The sequence below is a fragment of the Globicephala melas genome, chromosome 13 (genome assembly GCF_963455315.2).
Source record: "Globicephala melas chromosome 13, mGloMel1.2, whole genome shotgun sequence".
Classification (NCBI taxonomy): Eukaryota; Metazoa; Chordata; class Mammalia; order Artiodactyla; family Delphinidae; genus Globicephala; species Globicephala melas.
This window is the reverse complement of record NC_083326.1, coordinates 43,682,181-43,699,916: the sequence shown is the minus strand read 5'-3', so window position 1 is coordinate 43,699,916 and position 17,736 is coordinate 43,682,181.

Sequence of the window (17,736 nt, the reverse complement as noted above, 5' to 3'; positions counted from 1 at the left end):
CCAGTATAAATTCAGAAAAAAAATTAATATTTGCATTCATTTCCACAGAAAACATAGTAATTTGTTGTATCCGTAGACCTAATGATGACATTTGTCGGCATCATATTTAAACTGATAATCCCAAGAAAAATGTCTCTTTCAGTGACAGGGAGATTAATATTTCAGTGACTGAGAAGGGACATTAACAGCAAAACAACCTGAGGTAAGGTCTGAAATAAGATATTTCCAAGAGGACTGGTCAACCATAGAGTTAAATTAAGGATGGCATGGGGGAGAGGCTTCTAAGAACCATGCCAAATAGACTGTCTAGGCTTCACAAGATCAGGCTATACTTAGGAAAATCAGTGTTTTCTGCTCAGGGCAAGGAAATAAACTGGGATCTGGTCTCTGGGTAAAACAGCAAACTGAAAAAAAAATTCTTTATTTCCTCTTGTTTCTTAATTGTATCTTTTTTATGATTCCATTTGTACTGGCTATAATTTGTTTTTAGGAGTAAATGTTGAAAATTATGACAAGGAAATAATTATTTACTCCTTCTCAGGCGAGACTGACAAAACACAGGAAGTCCAGTGCCCAGTCCTATTGTTCCCAGCAAGAGTCCTACAGGGGAGACGTGACAAACCTGTTGTAGCTTGCAGAAGCTTATGCTCTGGACCACAAGAATTCAGGGCAGAAATAATTGCTTATTTTTCTTTATAGGATCAACTTTCTTAAACGCCTACCTGAACTTGAAATTCTGGGGTCCTGGGTATATACTGAGCAATTCCCTTCACTCTTTCTTCCAGGTGTTATAGAAAACAGATCAGAGCCAAAAACAGTTCAGGTGTTCTGACAGGGCAATGAAGTGATGGCCCTTCAAACAAATACATTTAAAGTACCTATTCATCATTATTTTAGAAAAGCAGTTGAGTAGTCCAGGGGAAATGCTTTAGCTCACATACTCTTTTTTTTTTTTTTTTTTTTTTTGTGGTACGCGGGCCTCTCACTGTTGTGGCCTCTCCCGTTGCGGAGCACAGGCTCCGGACGCACAGGCTCAGCTGCCATGGCTCACAGGCCAGCCGTTCCGCGGCATGTGGGATCTTCGCGGACCGGGGCACAAACCCGTGTCCCCTGCATCAGCAGGCGGACTCTCAACCACTGCGCCACCAGGGAAGCCCTCACATACTCTCTTTAACATAGAAAAAGTTCTGTACTTCACAGGACTCTTGCCTCAGAAGGCATTTCCTGGGGTATTTTGGATAAAAGTAAGGATACTTTTGACTATCACAACTGAGGGGCATTGCTGGAATCGGTTGAAGGAGCCATGAATGGGAGACACTTTGCAACATAAGGGATAGTTTTTCTACACAGTAAGGAACTACCTCTGTCCCACGGATTTTAAATGTCTTGCTGGAACTTCATGGGTCAAAAATGTACTTATGACTTTCTGAACTTATTTTTGCATGATTTTAGAAGGCATTAAATTCTACAGTCATATAACTGGAAATTTAGGGAAATTTTTAACACTGTTCTCTTTAGAACATTAGCAACAGTTGTTTAACATTTAGAGAAATTAAATTGCCAATGGTGGTGTGTGATTCACCATTTAAAGATACCTATCAATGTAAGTTTCTGGGTGTTGTATTCATGATAAAATATAAATTTATATCGACAAGATAATTATATACACACGTGTGTATATATACGTGTGTATGAGTGTTTAAGTAGTTCTCATCTCAAAATGCCAAATAGATGCAAAATGTTGACAATATTTAGTTGAAATTTGAAGTTGAGTTTTATAGCTTTGCCCACAAATCCACAGTTACGAATTACTCTGCCAACACTTTTTCTTTTTTTAATTACACTATGGAATGGTCAAAATTAAGTGTACATTTTACAAAAATAAATACCATTGTGTCTGACAAAATTATACTTCCAGGATTTAAAGTAATGTCCGAGAGCTATAATACTGTCCCTGGAATGCTTATAAATATTCCAATCTGAATAATAAAGCACTCGTTTCTTAAAGAATAGCAAACTGATACAAAAATATCAAAAGCTAAAAAATATTGGAGAAAAAGATAAATTTATCAGCTTCAGCAGGTCATTAGTTTAAGGAAGGAGAAACACCCAAATCAAATTATTTTCTTCTCTTGAATTAAGCAGTGAAAATGATTGAAGAAGAATCTGTAAGATAGTGAAAGTTAAAAAAAAAAATCCATCTCTGTAATGAACAGCAGATAAGCATCTTTTCTTTAGAAGTGAATGAAAGTATCCTCATAAAAATAAAGTTCTACTGCTTGGAGATGTATGGTTTATCACTAACTAAAAAACCATAGAGGAAATGTGACTTTCAGAATTGCTAACTTGGCAGCTATGGAAATATGCTGCTCAGATCTGCTACAGGCTGGCGACATTCACTGATGTCAGCTGGACTTATCTACCCTCTGGATCTACCATTGTATTCATCCTGAGGCCATGCTTTCTGTGGGCTGTTCCAGTGAGTACAGTGGAGGTACCAGCACAAGTCCATTCTAACAGGGCAGTAGGTTCCTGTAGCGGGTGACTTTAGCTTGAGGATCTCCCATCTGCCTATTCTAATTTTTCTTAAAACTGCTCCGTAATCCAAGGTTCTTTATTCCCAGTCCTCCTTCTTTTCCTCTCTCCTTTCACAGGTGTCAGACCTGTGCTGCATTCTGAAGACACTCCTTGTCTTCTTCTGTTTCCTTCCCTTTGTTCTTCATAGGCATTTCCTCCAAGAAATTTTTAAATGTCTAATCCTGCCTTGGTGTCTGCCTCTTGAAGAACCTGAGCTGACACCCTAGCAATAAGTATACTTGTTGACAATTTTTATAACGTTTATATATCAGTTTACATGAAAAATTTCCTCTCTCCAATATCATTGCTTATGAAACAGATGGAGCCCTAGGGTTAGGAAGTTAGTAAGGTGGGTTTAAAGTCTCATTTTAAAGTTGAATCAAGTATTTTAGCATATGTTTCAATATTCGTCAGTCGCACTTAACCACCAAGAATTAAAGACTTCATAAACCAAAGAATGTTGTTATTAATGATAACAACATTATCATGGATAATTAATGTAACCCACTGAATGATAAATTTTATAAACTGTGAAAAGACAATAAAGAAATGAACAACTGATCCTAAAATTATTCTAAAAGAATTTTGTTCACTAATTGATTCTGTTGTAGAATTCTTTTAGTTAATCAAATAAAAATTGAATACCAAAGTTAAAATATTATGAAATGATGTGACATATTTTTAATATGTATTTGAAAAGATAAGTGAGGTTCTTTTATGCCATAAAGTAAAGGGAGTATTAGTAACTTTATTAACAATTGTATACTATTTTAAAAATCCTTGCTTGCCAGGAACTTTCACTTTCTATCTTTGCAGCAGTTAAATAAGGATAAGCTCAAGCACACAGAAATGGAACTACACTGCTCTCATTTGTGTTCTATCTAAAAAGATATAATGCTTAAATTTAAAAATCTGTATGAACATGTAATACTAGGTTGGATGATTAATCCACTTGAAATGGATATGAAACATGCTAGTCAATAATTCAGGAAGAATTAATTAAAAGATGATTTTGAACCCAAAGCATGATTTAATACATCTAATTATGATAAGTTTTGGACCCCATTAAAACTTACAAAATCATTCCTTGGAAAGAAACTAAATTTCTTATTAGAGCATTTCCAAGTATGTATTTCGATTAAAACAGGTGTTTGAATGGCAACAACACTAGTTGCAAATAAATAACAAAGAAATTTCAGGATTTATTTTTTAACAGCAGAGGAACAAAATCCTTTCATGTAACAGACACATGAAATGCAGAGATTTCATTGAATTTCTTTAGTAAAGGTGATGTAAAATATATTTCATATTCACTTACTAACTTGAAAAGTATACATTAAAATTGTTTGTTAGAGGCATCATTGTTTTTCAGTCTACAATGACACAGTCCCAGAAGGTCTACTCTATATCTCTATAGCCTGTTGTATATTGTCTTTTTCTTTAAAATTTCCAACTTTTCCTCTAGTTCTATATGATGACTAAAGTCTTTTTAAGTTGCAGAAACTGAATATTTGCCTCTACAGAGGAATTTTGTGTCAAAGATTGCTCCCTCTTCCTTTGAGCAATAAATAAATCCCCCCTGCGTTTTCACTGGTCACATGGTCACATTCCCAACTCTCTTCTGCAGCTAGGTATGTCCATATGACTAAGTTTGGTCAATGGCATTACAAAGAGTTAATGTCTGCACTTTTGAATCATCTCCTTAGTGATGGAGCCCTGTATCTGGGTGCTCCTTCCGCACTTGCTGGTGGCTGCGAAATGGGTGATACTGCTGCTTCCTTGAAAGCGACATGTTGGCATTGGCCATCTGATCTGCCTCTAGACGATATCATAGGTTAAATCTATTGCGCGTAAGCCTCCACATTTGAATCCCATCATTAGCCTATTTCTTAACAATACAAATTGTTTATTTGTATGACTTGTTTTCTGTGATCCTTGTGACTACCCCAGTCTATGTCATAACACAGAGGAGTGTTTTGACGTTAACTTACACCTAAGGACCTGCTTATTTGTGAGAATACTTTCTTCTTCATTGCTTCCAACCTCCACAGTCTGTAATTTGTCTTGGCATGTTATTCCTGTGCCCGTTAATGTCATTTCCTTATTTCTCTCTTCAAAAACAAAAAAGAAAACTAAAACCTGGTATATTTTTACTTTTCCTAACACCAATTTTTATTCTGTATTTTTCTGTACTTTTTATATAGATGGTCTCTGATTTTTTCTTTTACTTTTCTTAATTAATTATTACTGAGTTCCAGTATCAGGCTATTTCATTATGTCTTTATGTTTCATCATGTCCAGGCAATTTACATTGAAATGCAGTGTTCTATTATCAATTATTTTTTCATTTGCCTTTATATTTTAGATAAGAAATATATATAATTTTTTGGAAATTTTGTGTTATGTTATCCATAAACTTTATTCCAGGATAGTAAATGGGGTATGCCTTATAGAACTAACATTTTATAATAATGTGTGTTATAAAATGTGAGTACTGAGTCTAAAAGTCTTGAAATCATCTCTGTCATGTCCCTCCAGAGATCTCACCCCCTAGCCCAAGTGGCTTATCCAAGATTCTCTTGCAAATACATATATTACATTTCCCAGGAGGAAATATGGTAAATGCAATCTATCTGGGCCAGCAGATTGGTGTCTGATGGATTGGGGCTCATCACTGGGGTTCACGTAGGCCTTAAATCATTCAGCTCTGAAGTATCCACATCAATAAGAAATGTTGCAAGGAATGAGTATCATGGGAAAAACTAGATATCACGTAAGGCAAAGTAGTGGAAGCAGTATCATGACACGTGGATCATGTTGAGGAATGTGTTCTAGAGAAACAGAGATACCACAAGGGAATAGCAGGCCAGAAAGGTATAGCATGGGAGCTGGAGTCTCATAAATAGTTACAAGGATTAAAAACTAGAAAAACAAAACAAGGGGAAATTTTTCAGCTGGAGAATAGGAACATAAGAGGAATTTTCATTTATATATCCTTTATCACATTTGGCTTCTATCTCTTCCACAGTTTGGAGTAAGCATTAGAGGGAGATTATGAAGCAAAAACAAATCATGATTTTTATGAATCTTGTAGTATAGAGGTTAGAAATATGAACTGGATAGACTTTGAGATGATGAGTAGCTTTTTACTGAGATACTATTTTATGATATGCAATAGATTAGGCACTTTCTATATTATCTCATTTACTGTCAACAATCATTGAATTATACACTTTAAATTGTAAATTTTAATGTATGTAGATTATACCTCAGTATACCTGATTATTAAAAAAAAAAAAAACTCCATGTATACTAACTTAGATGGAATTCTATTACCAGAACTAGAGTTTATTTATTTTTCAATTTGATTAATTCTTATTTTGAGAAAAACACATGAGTTTATTTATTTGGGGGAGGAGTGACAGTACCCTTGCGCCTTAATCTGGTTGCAAAGGATGGTGAAAAAAAGAAATTATATTGAATCTTTGGGAAGAAGAACAGGTACCAAAAATGGTATGATACAGGTTAATTCTCTACACTTTTCAATTTGCCTAAAGCTGTCTCTGAACAGGCCATTCTGAATCAGGAACACTAATTTTGATCCTATTCCCTCTAGGCTTTATTTGCATATATTTGTTATCTTACAGTGCATTTAAGTAAATCAGACTAATTACTATAAACAAACATACATGAGAAACAATATTTGGACAGTGATGATCATCTTAAAATGCGACTACATAAGGTGATTGGAATTTCATTAAAATTAAAAATAGAAGTCCCCAAGGATGAAAACTTATATATGAATAAAGTTGATTCTTTAATATTATATTAACTGGGCATGTTAGTATTGTAGCAGGGAAGGGATACAATGGTTGCCACACAACCATTTAGACCTTTTAATAATCTTTCAGTGGAATAAAAAAGAGATAGTATTTGGTGTGCACAGATGGTTTAAAAAGTGTTTAATTGTACATTGTTTTGGCATTAAAGAATTATTAAAATATATCACTATCTGAAAGATAACATTACAAAACGTAAATAATTTCTCAACATACAAGATTGAAATGTCTTATCTTAAGCAAAGTGATACTTAGCAAATATCAGGAATGTACATTTAAATGGAGTGAGGGGATCATTAAATAAACATTTACTGGATTCATTTTATGTTTCAAGCACTTACATTACTGGATATTTTACTCTTTCTCCTTTTCAGAAAAAAAAAGGTAGTCAAAGGTACTTAAATAACATACTTAAGATAAATTATTTTAGGCATTATATATACAAATAATTCATTTCACTTGTTTTAGAGCCTTCAAAGTTCGAATGAAAAAACAGAAGTGTCAGTTAAGGAAAACATATCCTAAAGGATGGTGAAGGGGAGCAGAATTTTCTACCCCAAAATATCCTTCTTTGGCAGAAAGATTATCTTGAGCTGTTTTGTTTTTTTCTTTTCTTTTCTTTTTTTTTTTTTGCGGTACGAGGGCCTCTCAGTGTTCTGGCCTCTCCTGTTGCAGAGCACAGGCTCCGGACGTGCAGGCTCAGTGGCCAAGGCTCACGGTCCCAGCCGCTCTGCAGCATGTGGGATCTTCCCGGACCGGGGCACGAACCTGTGTCCCCTGCATCGGCAGGCGGACTCTCAACCACTGAGCCACCAGGGAAGCCCTGAGCTGGTTATTTTTAAGGAACTGCAGACACAAGAAAAACTCTGAAAGCCAATAGAATTTATCCTTTTGTAGGACAAATTTACATTTATAAGGGAAATCACCATTGTAAGGGTGTCTCCCTCTCTGTACCAGGAAGAGGACGATGACTAATTCTCTAGAAATTTATCAATGGAGAATGCAGGAAGTTAAGTCTGCATAACAACTGTACCTTTTTTACTGTGCTTTGCCTGATAACCTCCCAGAACAGCTTCCCGACCCAAAACATCTTCTTTGTCTTTAGCTGGAGATGGTATTTAATGTGGTAGCTTGGGCCATTTCCAGGAGTTATTCAGTTTTCCTGGATATCTCCCATGTATAGGGGAGGTATACACGTTATTAAACTTCTGTTTGTTTTTCTCCTATTAATCTATTTTTTTATTACAGGGTGGTCTCAGCCAAGAACCTAGAAGGGTAGAGGGAAAATTATTTTTCCTCTCCTACAATGGTCTGTTGCTATACATAGTACTGGTAGGATAGTGTTAGAGTCCATTTCTAATTTAGTTTATTCTATTCATAGCACCCCTTCCTTGTCCAGAATTTTAAATTATATTCACAAGTTATAGTCATTATGTAATTTCCTTACAATTTTACTTAAATTAATTAGACAAAGTTGATCAAATGCTTACTAGGTACAAAGAGCTACTGTAAGTAAATACACTGATGACTAAGACAGAAACTTAGCCTGTCCTTATGGAGCTACATTTACATATTTTTATTTGTGTTTCTTTTTGCCTTTTTATTACTTTAATATCAACAGTCTCTCCTGTATTAAAATACATGAAAACGTAGATCAAGTCCATTTTATTGACTACTTATATTTAGCACATAGCACAGTGCTTGGCACACAGTAATTGTTCATTAAATACTTTTAAATGAATGGACAAATGAATGACTTCTTTTTCAAAAGCTTAACAGTATTGCTAAAGTTAATAAATAATGGGGGGTGGTGGTGGTGGGATGAATTGGGAGATTGGAATTGACATATATACACTAATATGTATAAAATAGATAACTAATAAGAACCTGCTGTATAAAAAAATAAAATAAAATAAAATTCAAAAAAAATAAAGTTAATAAATAGTAACCTGAAAACTCAGAAACAAACCAATCTTATTTTTTAATTCACTTTTTCATTCAACTACTCAGAGATAAAACAAAAACGTAATATTTATACATGGTGCCTATACTCAGTGAATTTAGAGGTTAGATAGACTTAGGTCTGGTATAGACAGACTTATAAGGAAATAATTGCTCTAAAGCATCATATGTCTCTGAAAAAGAGAATTCAAGATGATGGCTACCTGATCCCTAATAAATGAACACCAGGTAAAACCAGAGAGGGAAGACAGTTTCCTCCCTTCCTTTCTTCTTTCCTTCCTTCCTTCCTTCCTTCCTTCCTTCCTTCCTTCCTTCCTTCCTTCCTTCCTTCCTCCCTTCTTTCTTCCCTTCCTTCCTTCCTTCCTTTTCAGAGGCTCAAGAATGATCTCCAAGCAGTCACTAACATAACTTTCTTTTCCCTCTATTATAATTTAGGATCATGCCAGGTTTATTCCCCACTGTGATTAGTATATGGTACTAGCTTATCAATAAGTTGGTGAATTTTGAATGAATGTCAGTATGAGAAATACTCCAAATTATGAATAATACAAGTTGTTCAACAGAGCGATTAGTTCTCATTTTAGTCATATGCTCTTTGATTAAGCAAGGACCAAATCCTTGTAGGATGTCTGCAGTGATATATTTAGCTGCTGTTTATTGGATGTGTGGGATGGCACTGAGTACCATAAATATTCAGAGTCACCTATGGCAAAAACTTAAATACATATTCCTGCCTGAGTGACAGGAGTAGAATGTTGGGAAAAATAGGAGGGAGGAAATGATATTAAAAAATGTGGCAGGGCTTCCCTGGTGGCGCAGTGGTTGAGAGTCCGCCTGCCGATGCAGGGGACGCGGGTTCGTGCCCCAGTCCGGGAGGATCCCATGTGCCGTGGAGCGGCTGGGTCCGTGGGCCGTGGCCGCTGGGCCTGCGCGTCCGGAGCCTGTGCTCCGCAGTGGGAGAGGCCACAGCGGTGGGAGGCCCACGTACTGCAAAAAAAAAAAAAGTGTGGCAGTCTCAAAATGCTGATATTATTTGGTCAAATAAGCTACAGTACATATATGTGATAGCTATTTTTAACACACAAAACAGCAATTGTAATGATATACCATAAAGTCAAGAATCAGAAACATATTATTAGTCTTCCCAATGATAACTGTTCTACAAGATAGAAATAATAAGATGTATTCATTAGGAACGTGATTTGATTTGGTCCAGTTTTTACATATTCTATGGCCTTAGAGGACTTATATGATCCCCATGAGCCTCAGTTTCTTCCTACTCTCCATCTTTCATAGTATTCTTTGGGTTTTACAAATTGTTAGCAGTAAGTAAAGTTGTTTTTGGCATATGGAGGTATTTTAAAAATATAAAAAGTAATAAAACTCAAAGAAGTTTAAAATTTTGCATGTTCAATACTGGTACCCAATACAGAACAACTTTACCAGTTAAGAAAACAATAACAAAACAAAATACCTGACATGTCCAAATATTAGAGTATCTTATCAGAAACATTTTTAAGAAAAGCTAAAATAATATAGGTGACAATGTTGAACTTCATCTGAGTCCAGAAACAAAGATGGTTAAGAAATACCTCCCGCTTTTGTGTTCCAGAAAAGGCTTCCCACAAAGAGCCTCCCTACCCCATATGACTTCATGGTAAGATTCGTTGTCCACTGAACCTCCTGAAATGCCAGATGCAGATCCTCCAACTCCCAGGTTCTGTCTCATGACTAATTAGCTGACATTAGAACTGTTGGTCCTCCTGAAACTAGCTAGACACAGGGATAAACATTTTCTGTTCGGCTCACTGACTGAGACATCTCCTGATTGCAAAAACAACCCCACCGGTAAATCACCTCACCTTTATCTTGTTTACTCCTCCCTGTAGAAGTCTAAGGCAAACCCACATGGCTAAGACACTGACTTTTAGGTCTCCCTAATGCAATAGACTGAATAAAGTCAGTTCCCTTACTTGCTTGGTTTTTTTCCTATCCAAAAAGATATTCATTTATATATTAACCAAACATTTACTGAGTACCTACTCTGTGCTAAGTAGTGTTTGAAGTTCTTAGAATTTGGTAGTAAAACAAATTTTTCCTGGTCTCAAGAAGCTGATATTCTGGTGTGAGGTGAAAGAAGATAACAAGAATGGTAGCAAATACATATTTATATGTCAGACAGAGATAAGTGTTGTGAGGGAAAAATATAGCATGGTAAGGAATAGTGGCAGAAGGAGGAATACTACGTGAAGGTGTTAATACACAGGGTAGTCAGAGACAAGATGGCCTGAATGCCTGAAGAGGCTGACATCATGTGGTTAGCTGGGGAAATTGCATTCTAGGCTGAAGGAAAGGTAAGTGACAAAGGAGGCCCGAGTGACTGGCACTGCAGAGTTTAGGAGGAGAAGTGGGAAATAAAAGAAATGGGGGCCTAGATCAACGAGGACCTTGAAATGTAGAGGGGAAGACATTGGTGGGTTTGAAAAGAGAAATAACAAAATTTCACTTAAATTGTAAAGACTTGTTCCTACTTTCTAGAGAAACTTATGAGCAAGACTAGTTCAGATTCATTTGCTATGATCAGGGTCGGGGGAGATGGGTAGAGGGAGCAAGTGATTGTGACTTCCTTAGATTTTTGAGGTGAGGATGATGAGACATGGTCAGATTCCAGATGTATTTCCAAGGTAGAGCCCACAGATTTCACAGAAAGAGAAAAGTAGACGGGTCTGTGATAACTTCAAGTTATCTATATATTTTTTCAGTTTTCTTTTTCAGTAGCACTTACAGAAATGGAAGTAATGGAGAGAAAAATATTAGGTGGTCTGGGAGTATTTTTGGGGGGAATATGTTTGGTTTTGAGATGCATATTTGACACTGTAGGGGTTCAGAATAGGCCTCCCCAATTTGTTTCACCTTTGCAAGAGAATTCTTTTGAACTAAAAGCAATCTAAATCCTGCGGGTTCAAGAGAAACTATTATCCCTCCCTTAACCACTTGGAAGAATTTAAATTGGGTTTTTTTCCCCCAGAAAAAGAGTTATTACCAGAGATAAATGATATCTGAGTGGCTTCATCTATATAGTGCAAATACCTAATTACCAAACACCTGCTCTTCTTACCGTCCTGTGAATGACCCTCCTCTCTTTGGAAGCCCCGGAGCCCTGTCACATTCCTTAGCTCAGGATGGCATGGTCTACCTCATTTTACTCTTCTGTCTTTGAACCTCTCATGTGTGGGATTCCCACGGGTACAAAATTAAATTTGATTTTCTCCTGTCCATCTGTTTCATGTTAATTTAATTCTCAGACCAGCCAGAAAAACCTAGAAAGGTAGAGGAAAGTTTTCTTCCTCCCCAGCAAAATGTAAGTAGATATGCCACATGTAAGATTGTGTATATGAGTCTGGGAGTGAAGATATAAATTAGGTGGTACTCAGTGACATGATATTATTTAATGCCATGAGACGCAAGAATATCCCCCAGAGGAAGCTCTTAGAGGAGAAAATAGGCAAAAGATTAAGTCCTGATACTTAAGCTTAGAGGCAAAATAGGACAGTGGGCTTCAAACCATGTTTCCCTGTGTCCCCTGAAAGGATTTTGAAACAACCAGCTGTCCCTTTGCACATTTTAAAATAATGTTATGAGCCCAAGATGTTATAAAGAAGATAATTTAATGTATTATAAATATTGATATTTTAAAAATTTAAAATAACACTGTTATATCACATTTTTTGTTTTTTGGTACGTGGGGCTCTCAATGTCGTGGCCTCTCCCGTTGCGGGGCACAGGCTCTGGATGCGCTGGCTCAGCGGCCATGGCTCACGGGCCTAGCCACTCCACGCCATGTAGGATCTTCCCGGACCGGGGCACGAACCTGTGTCCCCTGTGTCGGCAGGCGGACTCTCAACCACTGCGCCACCAGGGAAGCCCTGTTATATCACATTTTAAGCATACTTACTGATTCTAAGATGATGAACTTTGATGGTTACCCTCGTTCATCTAAAAATACCTGATCAAGTGCTGCTTTGATAGTCAGGAATTTTACACTTTTTCTATTAAGCTAATATTTCTATTCTACTTATTTTGTAAAATATATTTAATATTATGTACTGTTGTGCTTGAAAAAATTTTAAGGTCACCCACTAAAATATTTCTCTGGCAAAAAAAAGTTTATGTATATTTTTAAGTGTAAATTTGTTATGTCTTGTAATCATTGGGAGATAAGACTTCTCTGTAAAAATTTCCATAAAGTTCTAAGTGTGAAAATTATTTTCTGATTGAATTATTGTTACGATTATTAGTAGTACAATTATTAAATATAAAAACAAAAACATTAAATTTTGATTACAAAGTTAATAAGATAGGGGGGCTTCCCTGGTGGCGCAGTGGTTGAGAGTCCGCCTGCCGATGCAGGGGACACGGGTTCGTGCCCCGGTCCGGGAAGATCCCACATGCCGCGGAGCGGCTGGGCCCGTGAGCCACGGCCGCTGAACCTGCGCGTCCGGAGCCTGTGCTCCGCAACGGGTGAGGCCACAACAGTGAGAGAGGCCCATGTACCACAAAAAAATAAAAACATAAAATAATAATAATAAGATAGGGTTAGCATCAATTCTATTAATATTTTTCATTACGTGTGTGTGTGTGTGTGTATAAAATCTTCAAAAAGCCTTGCTCAAATAAATATGTAGATGGGAATCAACAGTCACTTGATTTTAAAACCCTTAGATTTTTTGCCAAAGACATGTAATCTACAAAGATTGGTTTTAACTTTCAAATGCCAGATCTCCAAATATCACCAACACAACCTGTTGATAAGTCAAAGCTGAGTTTAGGTTTATAGTGGTAAGAGAGAACGCCACCCAGTCAGAGCTTTGTGGTAGGGTCTTGCAGTAATGCCAAAAACATGGTCAGATATTATGGAGAATTTCAAGTCTGGCTTAAGGCATGAGTTTCAGTAAATGGCAGGAGGAGGGTACAGTGATTTGATTAGAATTGGGTAAGAATCATGATATAAGTTTATAATTACTGGAACCAGAATGCTAGTATTTTGTGAAGCAGGGTAACCTGCCTGTTGATGCTTTCTACTGAAGAATTTATGAGTCTTTCAGGAAATTCCTGTAGTGAACACTTAAGTTATTTGTTGCTGGATGAGTCTCTCCTGGAATAATAAAGCTATAAATATTTATAACTTTAATTCTTATAACATTAAAACGGTAAAGTCATCTTAATGTAGACTGTAGGATGTGTGTATGTTGGGGGTGGGGGTGGGGATGGAGTCGGTGGTTTTGATTCTCAGTGTCCAAGCTGTGTTTGGTGGTTCATGAGTTCTGGTTCTCATAAGATTCTACCCAACACATCACAGAGTTCTCCTTCAATTTCATTAAAAATAAAGATTGGAAAGATCTGGCAATCTATTGTAAAGCTATTAGTCACTCAGTTGTTATAGTCTTTCATTTTCTCAGCACCGACATTAGCATCTGTGTGGCACCCTCTTGTGTTTAGGGCAGTTCATTATAGTGAGTTTCAGGAAAGGCAAAGGTATATTCTTCTTCGGTAAAGTGAGAAGAGTGACTGTGAAAGGAAACAAAAAAGAACCAGCATGATTTAGTCTCAGGCAAAAATAAAATGGATACAGTGATTCCCTTAAAAGTGTTTGTCATTGTAATACTTGAAAAGTCTTTGTAGACCCCTGTAACTATGTACTCATAAATTTGAAAATCCCTGCTCTAGAGGAGAAAGCCCCAGAAAAGAAGAACCAACTGAGAACGGTGTCCAGAAAGTAATTGGAGAGAGAGTTTTAAGAAGGGGGAGATGGTCAGCTGTATCAGATGATGAGTTTGGTTGAGTAAGATGAGGATTAAGTATTGACTGTAGGATTTAACAATGTATAGTTGTTGATGAGCTTGACAGTGGAGTTTTGATACTGCAGTTTAAGAAAGAATAGGATAAAAGTTACTGGAGCTAGTAAGACTGTATAAAATTTCAAAGGGAGCAGAGATATAGGGCAATAAATTGCAGATGAATCAGGGACAAAACTTTTTGGTTTTGTTAATTTTCAGTTACAGCACTTATATAACTATATGAAGTATATTTGTGGTTTTAATTACAAAATATAATTACTGCATGTGTACAGAGAATGTATATATTATATATATATGCAGTCAATGCCCATTATTCACAGATTCTGAATTTGCCAATTCACTACTTGCTCAAATTTATTTGTAACCCCAAAAATCAACACCTGGTGAAAACTCTGAGTGGCCTGACATGTACATTCTCCATTGAGGTCAACAAGGCAATGTTCTGCCTTCTTTTTTCAGCTCTCAAACTGTAAACAAGTGTTTTTTTTTTTCATGGTCTACTTAGTGTCATAATTTTTTCATTTTTGTGCTTTTTGTCTAGTGATTCCCCTGTTTAAAACACCCTCCCAATGTGATACTAAGTACAGCTATCTAGTGCCCCTAAGCATAAGAAGGTTCAGTATACCTTAGGGAGAAATATGTATGTTAATAAGCTTCATTTGGGCATGAGTTATCATGCCATTGGTTTTGAGTTCACTGTTGATGAAGCAACAATACAGTACAGTTAGAAAAAGGAAGAGGAAATTCAATGAACTGTATGTGAGTCTCCTCCATAAACTGTGTAATGAAACTGGTAAATACGGAAAAGTGGCTAAATTTGTAGATTCATGAGATGCTGACTGATTTTTAAAAAGGCACAGTGAACTGTACTGTAGTGAGGATGAAAGCCAAAGAAATTTGTCCCATTATCCAGGTTCAGGGAACTGTTAAACCCATCTCAGCTAGTTCTGGCTGGTTCACACATTTCAGAAAAAGGATCTGGTATGAAAATGTTAAACTTGAAGGCAAGGCAGATTCCACAGATCAGGAGGCTGTGGGAGAATTTGAAAAAATAACTGCTAAGCATTATACAGGGAAAAAGTTATATGGTTAAGTATGTTTCAACACTGATGAGACTGGCTTGTTTTACAAGGACTTTGGAAAACAAACCTACATAATGCAAATAAATTTCAAAGTTCCTAACCTTAAATATTCAAAGACCATGAAATTAATTATATTTAAGAAATATGTATTAAATACGGTTCCTTTAAACAGAAACACATGTAAAACAAAATGCTGTAAACTGAGGCTCTCAGGAACATAACCCTGTGTTTCTACTAGGAGCAAAGCTTACATATTCACTAATTCAGCACTCCTGGTGAATTTATAGAACAAAACTAGTGTGAATAGAACTGATTTTATATATATATATATGTGTATATATATGTATATTTATATGTATGTAGTCATATATATGCATTTATATATATGTATTCATATATATGTGTATTCATGTGTTGTATGAATTCATGTGTGCTTATATATTCATAAGCATATATACACATACACATACTCTTTGGAATTTTCCAGTAGATATGAAAAAATCTGATAATGATTGAGAGAAAGAACTATTTAAGGAGGAAATTCTTTAAATTAATGCGATGTTGGAATCCAGTGCATAAATTGAGGTGCCGTCAGTAGATTGTGGCGGCCAGCCCATCTGTTGTAACGTGAGGAAAGACAAAATATATATCTACAGATACAACTGAGTTGGTAGACATGTAAATGGAAGCATCTGGAAATTTTCCAATTTCTCTATTAATGAAAAGCGTGCTTAGTAACTGAGAGTGAGAAGGAGAAAAGGTTGTAGAGGCTGGAGGAAAGAGGAGCAGATGAGAAAGAGTTGAGTGACAGAGTGACTCTACCAGGGAGACAGAGAGAAGGATTGCCTGGAAGGACCTAAGTCCCCTTCAGGTTTGTAATTATGAATTTAAAGTGAGTCCAGTTAGCATTTTTATGGGTTTTCTCAATCCACTTTTAGTTTTTCAGGTGCAGGCAAGGAATATGTGCAGAGTCGCATTTAACCATGTTGAAATTTTGCTAGAAGGAAGATTGTTAATGCTATGATTTAAATATATTTTTAGAATTTTAGAATTGGAAGAGACTCAAAGTTTTTATTAGCTTTGGGAGAAAATATATTTCAGAACACAGTTTTTGAAGCTGGGTGAACTTGTTTCCAAATGCCAGATACATCTACTATTAGACTTAGCAAATTACTTTAAAAAAAAACAACAGTAAATTGGAAACAATAACATATTTCTTTCAGAGTTGTTTAAAGATTAAAATAAGACAAAGAAGAAAAATATAAAGAAAACACCTATTACAGGACCAGGCACATAATTGGTGCTCAAGACATGCTGATTTTCTTCTACCTTTGTCTACATTTTAAAATGATAGACTGGGGATGTTTAGAAACATTTTTATAGAGTCTCAAAAATATTTACAGCTTTTTTCTCTGCTTCTGCTGACTGTTTTAAAATTTTTCAGTGGCCTAGGCAAAGGAGAAACTTTAGTAGAAAAACTACAGTTCTCTGACTCTTCCTAATCACACAAAATTTGCCTTTCCTTGAGGTCAGAGAGTGAGAATAATGACTCTGTAGTGATTTGTCCTTTTGCATTTTGCTCATTACTTTCTTCTTGGCCAATTTTTGATGTAAAGCAAAAAGCTTTCTCTGTAGGCAGTTCACCATCAACAGAGAAAATGTCAACTATGTAGTTTCTTCAGGAAAAGAGTAAAACTCTTCAGCACCTCAGTTAACTTTAGAATAAATGTTTTAGCACAGGACGTCGGCATATTTAACCAACCCCCTTTTGGTGATTATCCTTTCTATAGAAAAGACCAGTGCATTCTCAAGTCTGCTGAGAGTTCTGTGGGCCTGATATTCAAACCTCAGCTTGAGGTTTTAAAATTGCTTCAATTTCCTGGATGTATAAGTAACACAATCACCCACTATGTTTGTTCTCTTCTGATGCTCTGCCTCAATTCTGTGCACACACTGCTTAATTTGTGTTAAAATTAAGCCCACCACAGGTCTGGCAAGGCAGCCTTTCCTTCTGACACCACCTGTTGATAAGACATCACTAGTCAGTAAAAGACTAGGCACTATTGTCTTGGTCCTACAGCCCCTCCTCCCTCCCCCCCCCCCCCCCAGTACACAACACAACAGTTACGCTAATATTGTTTTAGTGAGAACATACTGTATACAAGTCACCGTACTCAGCACTTTTCTTGCATCATCTATTTATTCCCATGGTAGAGGCTACTATTATAACAATTTTACAAACATAGACACCCAAAGGAAAGTTAACTTGCCCCTGCCCTCTTGAAGCTAAATTCTAGCAGCAGAGATAATTATTAAATAATTATATAATAATAAATAATTACAAAATTAATCATTAAGTGATCATAGCAGTAAGTGCTATGACAAGGTCAGACACACTGGGAATATATTGCATACTGT